Raw genomic sequence first — 11,862 nt, forward strand, 5'->3', positions numbered from 1 at the left:
ATCTTTCTATCTATCTATCTATATATCTATCTATCTATCTATCTATCTATCTATCTATCTGTCTATCTGTCTATCTATCTATCTATCTATCTATCTATCTATCTATCTATCTATCTATCTATCTATCTGCCTGCCTGTCTGTCTGTCTGTCTGTCTGTCCGACTGTCTATTTATCTGTCTGTCTATCTAGCTACATGTATTTATAGTGAAAGTGACCACTACATTTATATTTCTTTTCTCCTTGTTTCTCTCCTTATTTCTTTCTGTGTTCCTTTCAGTTGAAGAGCGTAGCTCGAAACGTCAAAGACTTTCTCTATTCCCGTGAGTTAAACTAATACATCCATTTGTTGTTTACACCACTTGTCTTCGTCTGTTGTTTTTTTCGTAAATTCTCCCCCCCCCCCCATATAATATATATATATATATATATATATATATATATATATATATATATATATATATAGTCAGACAAACATGTATATATATGTATATATACATGGAAACACATATATAGGTGTTTCAAATATAAAGGAAGAAATGATCACTCAGTGCATTGCATAGAGCTTACATTTGTAGAGTGAAGGCGCATAGTCTAGTGGATAGGATTTTCGGCTCATAATCATAAGGTCATGGGTTCAATTCATAGAACAGGCGGCGTTGTATTATTGAGCAATGCACTTCATTACACGTTTCTCCAGTCTTCTTAGCTGAAAAGAATACCTGCCAAACGTTCCTGCACATCTCTATCCATTCCGCTGGTACATCCTGGGTGAGCCACTGGCTCAAAGGGGATGGAAAATTTCTGAGTGAGCCTTTGTCTCCTCATGGCTCCATAGGCACCTGAAACACTTAGCGAAAGCATGGTCGACGTTACTAAGCCATGGGTCTTAAATTTTTGTAGATGAACTCTTGTCAGCTCAAAAGTTTAAGTCAAAAATTGCTCATTTATAAACACCCACCGCACGCATTTTTATACACTTACACACACATTTACACACATACACACATATATACTATAGGTGTGTAAATGAATTCTTGCGTGTGTATTATATGTGAGCATAGGCGTTTGTATATTTGCGTAAGGTTCAATATAAATCAAAGTAAATAAATGTATGTATATATGTATGCATGTGTGCATGTTTGTATGTATATATGTATGGAATACTTAGATACATACAGTTAGCAGCAGAAATAAATCTACGCAGACTCACACACGCGCGCACACACACACACACATACGGACGCATGCACGTACTGATAGAATCACTCATGTATACGTGTAAAGAAAGTAAGAAAGTAAGACAGACTGACACAGAACAGACAACGATACGGCGTTGTGGTAGAGATTTTATCTTTGGATAGCATTACTTAATATCTACGTCATTTTTTTACAGCACCACGATAAAGTTGAGAAAAATACAAATACATGTTTTATATGATAGTAGTAAATAACGGGCGAAAACTTCTGGGGATGACAGAGAGTAATTATATTAACCCAATATCTTAAATAAATCTTTAGTGATGACGAAACACGTACATTCATCAAAACATACATGCATCCATACACACACATATATATATACATATTTACATACAGTTATTCATACGGCATATACATACATACATACATACATACACACACATACATATATGCACACATGCACAAACATACGAACTCAAGCACACACACACGCATAGACACACACATATACAGATGTGTGTGTGTTTGAGATTTTATGTTTGTACATGTGTACACACACAGACACACTCATTCACAGACACATACACACTCACTCACTCACACGCACACGCACACACACACACACACACACACACACACACACACACACACACACACACACATATATATATAATCCTTAAGCAAGAATATCACTGATAGTCACTTCGAAGTTTCGACCAGCGAAGTCGGCAGGCTGTTCGAAAGGCAAGTACCTACTTACGTATAAATAAATATACATAAGTTTATATACGTGGCTGTGCGGTGAGCAGCTTGCTTACCAACCATATGGTTCCGGGTTCAATTCCACTGCGTGGCATCTTGGGCAAGTGTTTTCTACTATAGCCTCGGGCCAACCAAAGCCTTGTGAGTGGATTTGGTAGACGGAAACTGAAAGAAGCCCGTCGTATATATGTATATATATATGTGCATATGTTTGTGTATCTGTGTTTGTCCCCCTAGCATTGCTTGACAACCGATGCTGGTGTGTTTATGTCCCTGTAACTTAGCGGTTCGGCATAAGAGACTGATAGAATAAGTACTAGGCTTACAAAGAATAAGTCCCGGGGTCGATTTGCTCGACTAAAGGCGATGCTCCAACATGACCGCAGTCAAATGACTGGAACAAGTAAAAGAGTATGTGTGTCTTGGTATAGTCAATGTGTAAATTAATACATTGGTTACTTATGCTTTCATGATAGAGTTTTAAACTCTCAATGTTCTGCCGATGCGAGACCAATATCCTGTCACGAAGGCGCTACATACATACATAAATTTAGTGGATGTACGCATCGTTTTCTATCTGCAACTTGAATCTTCAGTGTTTCAAGGGGCACAGCTCCATTGAAAAGTTACTTGGTTAAGCCTGGTTGTCTTCATTAAATTGAGAAATTTCCGAATAGAAAATGATTCAGAATTAAAAACAATATATATATGTATACATATTGACATGAGCTTCAGAATATGTCCAACCAACTAGGAAAGTAACATGTTACAGGAAGGACTAGAAGGACAACATCAGCAATACACCTTAACTGATTTAGGAAAAACGACCAGCAGCAAAGGTAGAAAGATCAGAGATTACAAGGCTGGTTACAAGAAAGGGATGAAACAGCAATTCTTTATCAACACATGTAGCAATAAACAATGTTAAAATGGAAAAAGAAAAACATCTTTCAAGCATCCGGAAGATCCCATACTCCGACAGGTTACAATGGCAATTTACATATTGGAAGTAGATTCTCAGCACTCTGTAGAAAGAATGTGTAACTACAATTCTCCGCCGATACCACCTCTACCATAGTAATACAAGAGCAAAAATTAAGTTGTAAGTCAACTACAGTCAATCAGTACACGCATGCACGCATACACCCACAAACTACAAAAGCACACGCTAACTACAAGCACACATACAAACACACATGCATACACACAAACCACAAATGCAAACACGAAGTCAGTCACATACAGAAACAAAATCATTAAAATGCAAAAAACTCATGTAAACACACTAACACACAATCTACAAATCCATGTGTTGGCACTATCAAAAACGAAAAATGCAATGAAACCCAAACTAGGCAAAAACTGGTATAATGAAACAAAACAGGAATACATTACACTCACAAGCTTGAAAAACATCTACATTACTGTTGATACTATAACATAGAGTCGGAGAATTTGAAATCATTCGAGAAGTCACAGAAGTGTGATAAAAATTTTACAAATTAGTAAATGATAAAACTACAACTCAAGTGAACTACCACCATACTGGGGGCCCACAAGAAGAAGACAGAAAGAGAGAGAGAGAGAGAGAGAGAGAGAGAGAGAGAGAGAGAGAGAGAGAGAGAGAGAGAGAGAGAGAGATGGAGAGATGGAGAGGTGGAGAGAGAAAGAGAAGGAGGGAGAGGGAAGGAGAAAGAGATTTGAGGACGGAGAGAAAAGGAGAGACACAAAACGATAAAGAATGTATTATTTACTATTAGTGGATAGTAGCGATGAAAATAATGATTATGATGATGTGGAATATACTAAAAATTACTACTACAGCAAGTAGTAGTAGTAGTAGTAGTAGTAGTAGTAGTAGTAGTAGTAGTAGTAGTAGGAGTGGTAGCGGTAGTAGTGTAGGAAGAGGAAAAGGAGGAATAGTAGCAGAAGTAGTGATAATGACTACGTGAAAGTATTAATTTCTATTTCTGAAGAGTCATTGATATAGAAACAGTTGAACTATAAACTTTATAAACAAGAACCAACAATTACGTCACTATTCGACGGTTCGTTAGAAGACGTGAATATAATTAAAAGGTTGTCATATTCTGTAACCTATCGCCATAAACATCACCATGATCAATATCCTTGTCGGCGTCTTCACCATCTCTACCCTTCTCATAATCATCATCAACGTAAGAAAGAACAAAGACTCATATAAACACCAAAGCCCTTCTTTCTCATACAATTATACACGCCTATGTGTATGTATATGTACGTATAACGTATGCTATAGGTAACTTCTTGAATACATACATACATACATACATACATATATGCATAAATATATATAAACCTATACACATGTATGTATGTATGTATGTATGTATGTATGTATGTATGTATCTATCTATCTATCTATCTATCTATCTATCTATCTATCTATCTATGTATATATATATATGTGTGTATGTGTACATATATATATATATATATATATATATATATATATATATGTGTGTGTGTGTGTGTGTGTGTGTGTGTGTGTGTGTGTGTGTGTGTGTGTGTGTGTATACCGCGCATGCAAAAGTATATATATATATACATATCTTTATATATCTTTGTACATAGTCAAAATAAGCAACAAGGATATCCAAAGTTAATGCAGTACGATCGTTTCGTGCGAAAGCAATGTGAACATTACATCAAATGTAAAATGCAGAGCAATCCTTAGCTGCACAAAACGTATTCAAACCAAATTTAAAACAGGCTTTGAAATATGTTTCAACGAACTTTTAAGCATGTACTCAAGACAAATTTATAACATTCATTCGACCTAGAGTAAAATATCTATTATAAAATTATTCAAAACATGTATTCAAGCTTAGTTTAAAAAACATATTGGTACGCAGTCTGTAATGTTTTCTAACAAATCTTTTAAAATTTATTCGCATCTAATTTATAACGTATTCCAATCTGATATAAAGTATATATTATAATTTATTTTAAACCATGCATTCCAACCAAATATAAAACATATATTCTAACCTACTTTAAAATGTATCTTAATCTAACATATTTATTATAATCTATTTTAACCTATGTATTCTAACCTAATTTAAAACACGTGTTCTTACTTTAAAACATGTATTTTAACCTACATTAGCACATATTTTCAAAACATCTTTCCTAACCTAGTTTAAACGTGTGTTCTAATATAGTGCTAGTTTCAGATAAGTATTCCAACTTACTTTAACTTAAGTAAATACAGGTTATAAACCAGATTAGAACACGATTTAAAACCTGTATTTTAAACTAATTGAAAATTCGTATTCTAAACTATATAAAATCATATTTTCTTACTATGTAACAGATATTCAAAGTCAAAACAGATTATTAATTCTGACATATAATACATATTGTCACATACTAAAATTCAAATGCACAAATGTATTAAAAAGCTAACATAAGCACAAAGCCTCGAATTTGACAGATGGATATACTAGACGGGATCGAATTCGGTGTTCAATTTAGTTTATTGACACTGAAAAAAAAGAAAACAAAAAAAAGTAGTTGACGTGTTCAATTTCTTTTAATAACGCCCCCACTCCGTAAAATTGACCTTGCCGTAATTTGAACTCAAAGAATAAAGGTGTGCAATTATACACAAGTGATACTGTAGGTAGCTTGCACTTCTGCCAGTTTCGTATTTTTCGCAGGTTTTATATTTATAGTAAATTTCAAGTTTATTTAAATTTAAGCTTATTATTATTTATAAAGTCAAATATAGTTAATCGATGCATGTAATATTATGTACAATTTCTTAATTAAGAAACGAATACTGACATGCGTTTTTAGCTTCAAACATCGTAGAATTTACAATTTCTTCTGTGCTGGATTCTTACATGTCATGAATCAAGAAATTTTCATTCAAGATCAAATTTTGGAACCTTCATTAGTATTAAGATAACTACGATGATACACTTAGTTACTCTCAGCCAATATTTTCTCCGCAATTAAAGTTTATTTGTCGAAATCTGGTTTGCCGCGAATGAAATGCTTATGTGTACGATCTACCAACTTCTCCAATAATTTCTCATGTAAATTCTGTGAAACAAACCGACCATAATTTTCTTGTCTTACTCAGAGTAAGTCAACATAAAAACTGGAGTCAACTCTGGCCTATTATTTGTAACTAGGACAGTATATGTTTTTAGAGACATACTATGTATGAATACTGTTATACTTACAAATGAACTTTTAAAAATATGTTTGCAGAGAAGTTGCCAGTAGCAAAACAACTTTCACCTCAAGCAGTCAAAATCTCAATGACACTATACTTGCTCTTTCTTGATACAGACGGATTAATACCACCCGGATAGCGACGTTAAAACATGGTATGTATTTAATGGTAGAATAACTAAAATATAAATACATATATACCAAGCTGTACACAGTTACCTCCATGTGCATCTTGAACACCCTAATATTATCATGTAAGAGGTGTGTGGTCTGGTATAAATTCTATTCTATTCACTCTTGCCTGTGTTTATTTTTGTTAGACTTACGCATTATAAACGCGTATTTATTATTTATTAATAACTTACATGTTATACATAAATATATAAGAATACTCAAATGTGATATATTCAGATGTGAATGTGCAACTATTGATTTGCATAAGCATTATATGTACGTGAGTATATCAGGTGTATCACAGGAATATCTATACAGTTAAAATATGAAAAGGTGAATGAGATTATCATAAAAATGTGGTATTTTGGTACTGTTGTAATTTTCTGTTCCAAGCTGGGACAATAAATCAGATATATTAAAACAACACAGCCATCTGTTCTGAGCTATCCTCGTTATTCCTTAACGTTTACAGAAATATTAAAATATTCACATATGGCTTACCATGTGTGTTTATATATCATATAACACTATATATATATATATATATATATATATATATATATATATATATATATATATATACATAGATATAGATATACAAATATATAGATATAGATATATGTACACTCGCAGATGGACAGATTTTGTCAGAGGCAAACATATGCGAGAAGATTGACACATTTGCTTATTAATTAGTGAACATGTAAATGTATATATGTTTATATACTCACACATAAATATATATGTGTGTGTGTGTTGTTACATATTTTCAAAAAGTTATTAAGTAGGTTCAATGTACACTCACACACACACACACACACACGCACACACACACACACACACGCACAGAGCCTCTAACACATGTATTCTTCACGTATATTATATACACAGAACCATGAACATAGACTGTATATCATACAGGCACACGCACACATACCCATATTCACATATTTGCACGCATAAAAGAATTAGGGTAAAATATTAAGAAGGTAAAGAGAAAAATAAGAAAACTAAAATAACTGAATAACAAACAGAGTAAAAGTGATAACGACAAAAAATAATAATGGCTTATCAGGATGAGATAATAAATTGATAGCTTATTGATAGACAGTGAATATAAAAAAAGTGGTCATATATATATATATATGTAAATAGATAGATATTTATATACTCATATAATTATCTTTATTTCGCTATCAGTACTCGTGGGTTTACAGTGTGACCACTTGAAATGTTTTTCTTTTCTCTGATGTGTAATATTTTATCTTGCCTTGTAAATATCATTTCATTCACCAGCGAAGCGAAGCGATTAAACGAGAACTTTGTAATTAGTTAATGGTTAGGATTGGCTGCCATTCAGAGGCGCGTGCAATTATTTCCTTCAAGTGGACACGTATGCATATATTTCTTTCATCGTTGTGGGTGTTCGTGCGCAGTTAGCATCCCAAGCGGTTCTTGATAGCGAGGTAGGTTGAAGATCGCCTAAGCCAAAACTGAGATTCTTAGTAAATATCTAACACAGTAACTCGTGTTGACCTTTCTCAAAACAAAAACAAATAGTCACGCATATCCATGCAGATGATTTCATTAATAAGATAGAATTGTTAACAATTCATTTATAAGTACTAAATATAGTCACAGAAAATATGAAAACCAGAAAAAAAGTTTGAGTGAACAACAGGCAAAGATTTGAAACTACATCCGCTAAAATACTCTGCTACATTTATTTGTAATATCGTCGGTGCTTTGGATTCTAAAGTAAAATATATTTATTCGCGACAGAGGTTGTAATAATATCAAGAGGTAATATTTATCCCTTCTCAAACGCGGATGTTCTGTTAGAACAAATTATACTGTGGTAGTCACCATGAGAGAAACACTCATATTGGTTTTTGGTGTAAACTGAAATCTTGTTTCAATCGATAGTGGAGACAAATCCCCGCTATCTCCAGGGCTGAGACCACCAAGTCACATAATTTCGACGTTACTTGGTCTTGTCAATGATGGACACTCGACCGCTAGAGATAACAATTATTCATCTCCCCGTCAGCGTTATATATACTGTCAGAGACGTTTTAATACTCTGCATGGTTTACATCTGTATTGTAGAAAGCCAGAAACCAGAATTCAGAAGAAACATTGTTCAAGTTAAATTTCGAATACATTTTCTTAAATTATCACAGTAAAGTAATTTGTCACTTGAAGTAATTCTTAGAAACACATTTTTATTCGACATTTTTAGCTCAATTATAATCTTTTCTGTTTGTGATGTAATTACAGAGTATTAATTGCATTGAATATGCACAATCGTATAATCAAATACTTGTTGCTTATTTATAAAGTGATTAGTTTTGCTTTTTGAGATTGGATAAAATATGAAATGTATATGTAATATATATGTCTAAGAATTCCAGCTAAAGTGTAGATCTTGATATGTATGGCGACCATCATAATCTGATATAAGCGCAACATAAGATGTCCATGCTTCGAAAGAGATCTGAGAAAAAAATAGCAACATAAAAATAAAATAATGGATTTATAATAAATACTAAAATAACTGAAATAAAGTGAATGTCTATTATCGAAAGGCATATTGATTTAGACCATTCATAAATAAGTTATAACAGTCTGCTTCATAGAGCAATGAAAGTACATCTAGTCTTCTGCATATGAATGTGCTGTTATATTTATAATAGTTTCAAATATATTTGATATATTAATCCGAGTGACAAAATCATTTTTGATGAAAACGTTATTTTTAAAGTTAATAATAAAATTTAATACTTATAAGCAATGTAATTAATATATATTTTACTAAAATAATGAAGACAAGTTAAAATCATTTAGAATATGCAATTGGAGACTTACATTTTATTATTACCATTTCGTAGGATTTTGATTTTCATAAAGTATAAGGATTTAATAAGATCTATAAATTTTCTTGCCATAAAGAATCAAGAAGTTAACTTTTGATTCTTTTTGTACTTACCGTATGGCAGGTCTGCTACTCCGTCGTATGCCTGACATAAATGTCTGGAGAATGGCTTTGAGCTGTCTAGAGTCTGTATCTCAACTTTGACGAAACACCACCCGATTTTGGCGTTCAAGAAAGTGCTTGTGGTTATTTTTACTTTAATTCATTTTAAATGAGCAAATAACATTTTATTGTAAGGATTAATTGGGAAGATTTTCTTATTACTTTAGTATTATATATTAATTAATTCTCATATAAAAGTCATCAAAACAAAGGTTTAGGCAAAGAGTTTTGAATTATTATTTATTATATTAGTTGTGGAAAGAGAATTATGTTCTTCATTCTTTGGTATCAATGAAATAAGTATCAGTTATGTGACTGAACTGCATCCGTCAATTATCCGTCCGATTCAGAAATTTAAGTGTCGGTCTACCAAGCACCAGTATTATATTTGGATCAATTCGATCGTCTACTCAACTCACTGAAAAAATTTTGCGTCGTGCACATTTAAATGATAGTTGGATATCTTTTGTTAATTAACGCGGAAAATACTGCACGGACATTCAACTCAGAATGCTAATGATTTGAAATACTAAAACTGAGACTAAGCCAAAAAAAGTTATGAAGACCTAGATCTTTTTTTTAACATATTGCATCTAGGGCTACATTATTTTATGGGTTCCTTCTTTTTATGACTGCTGAGCATTATTAACAGATTTTAGTTACTATTCTAGTAGGTCTGCCCATCACGTGGAGGCTTTATTGTTAGTTCAAATGTCAGACTTTAAAAAACGATAGTAGTATTTTTTATACATTAAATAATGGATTTGATGTCAAAAGATACTGAGAGTAATGAGTAAATCACCAGCTTCAAAAATAGAAAAGTAACAGTAAAATAAATTTGCTCTTCATTTTAAAAATGCTATTAAACTATTAAATCTTATGTCTTTTTTAACAATCACTTATATTGCATTAACCTCAATGTCGGGGTTATAAATTAGAAAGAGTCGGGGTTAAATAATTTTGTTTTAAGTAACAAAACTAAAAAAATATATTTTAGATATTTTATTTATTTCATTGACTGGCAATATGTTTGTTTTAATCCCAATCCTCACTACAAATTCATTAATAATAGAAACAACTAAACGAAAACTTTAGGCTTATTAAGTTGCAAGAAAGAAAACTGTTTTTTTTTGGGGGGGAAGCGAGAAATAAACCTCATAAATTAAAAATGTAATCAAGAATTAGAGGATTAAAGCATGATCCATCTTCTAAAAGTGTCTTGAGCTCTTTAGCGGGTTGTGCTACATGAATCTGAATTTCTTATTCATTTTAGGGTTTGTATAGCAATATCCCTTTCTCTCTATTTCATTGATTTGGGGGAAAATGGTCTAAGGTCGCTGTCTTTCATACATCTGGTAACATGAAACCCATAGACCGCTCGAATTTTGGAAAGCTGCAATAGTGTAAACACGTATGGTTCTATCCATTTTAATTACTTTGATATGTTCGATGGCGCAGTAGACAGGATAATGGTTCAGCTTGATTATCTTCACCCTTTGTTCACTTGATTCAGGAGTTTGCTACTTCATCAAATTTAGCATTCAGTTCTAAATTCTATTTACTCCATCATTGAAAGAATTTTCTCTCTCTTATAACATTAACCCTTTTGCCACTAATTCAATCACTTTCTTTCTTGACCTTTTTCTTTCGGTGTTGCTTTTTTCAATGACATTTTCTGGAAAAAGAATGTTTATGCAGAAACAAACACAAGAAATCACACAAAATTCCACGAGAGTTTAAAAATTCAACTAAAATACCTGCAAAATATTAGTAACAAATAGTTATTTGTTTTCTAAAAGAAAAAGTAATCAGTGGGATTAATAATTCTGCGATATAATATACAAGTTGGACAAAAGTCACCCGACAGTAAATCAAAATTCTTTAAATATTATGATTGAGATTTGACTATTTTTCGGCAACAATGTGGAGGACACATGTTCGGTATTTTCAGATAGTGTTCGCTTCAGCATATTTTATAGACACATTGTAAATTTAGGAGATTGAAGTTATGGAAAAAAAGATGCCTGGTGAATATATATTAGATTTAGTATTAATGACATTCATATTTGTTTAAAATATACATATATATATTCATATATACACGCACATATATATACACACATATATATACACTCATATATATACATAAATATATATATACATATATATACACATATATATACATATATATATATATATACACATATATATATATATACACAGATATACATTTACATAAATATATATATAATAATGATAATAATATTAGGGATAAAAATCCAAATTTACAGGTAAAAACTCAATTAAATTCAATTTATCAAAAATTAAAATTAAATTAAGTTTCACAGTATATAATATATAATATCTATTTTACTTCTTGATATAATAAGTATTTTTATGTAAATTCATTTGTTATTTATTATTGGATGATATATATATATATACATTCATTTTATTATTATTA

This window comes from Octopus bimaculoides, chromosome 4 (assembly GCF_046866305.1).
Source record: "Octopus bimaculoides isolate indiv1 chromosome 4, ASM4686630v1, whole genome shotgun sequence".
Classification (NCBI taxonomy): Eukaryota; Metazoa; Mollusca; class Cephalopoda; order Octopoda; family Octopodidae; genus Octopus; species Octopus bimaculoides.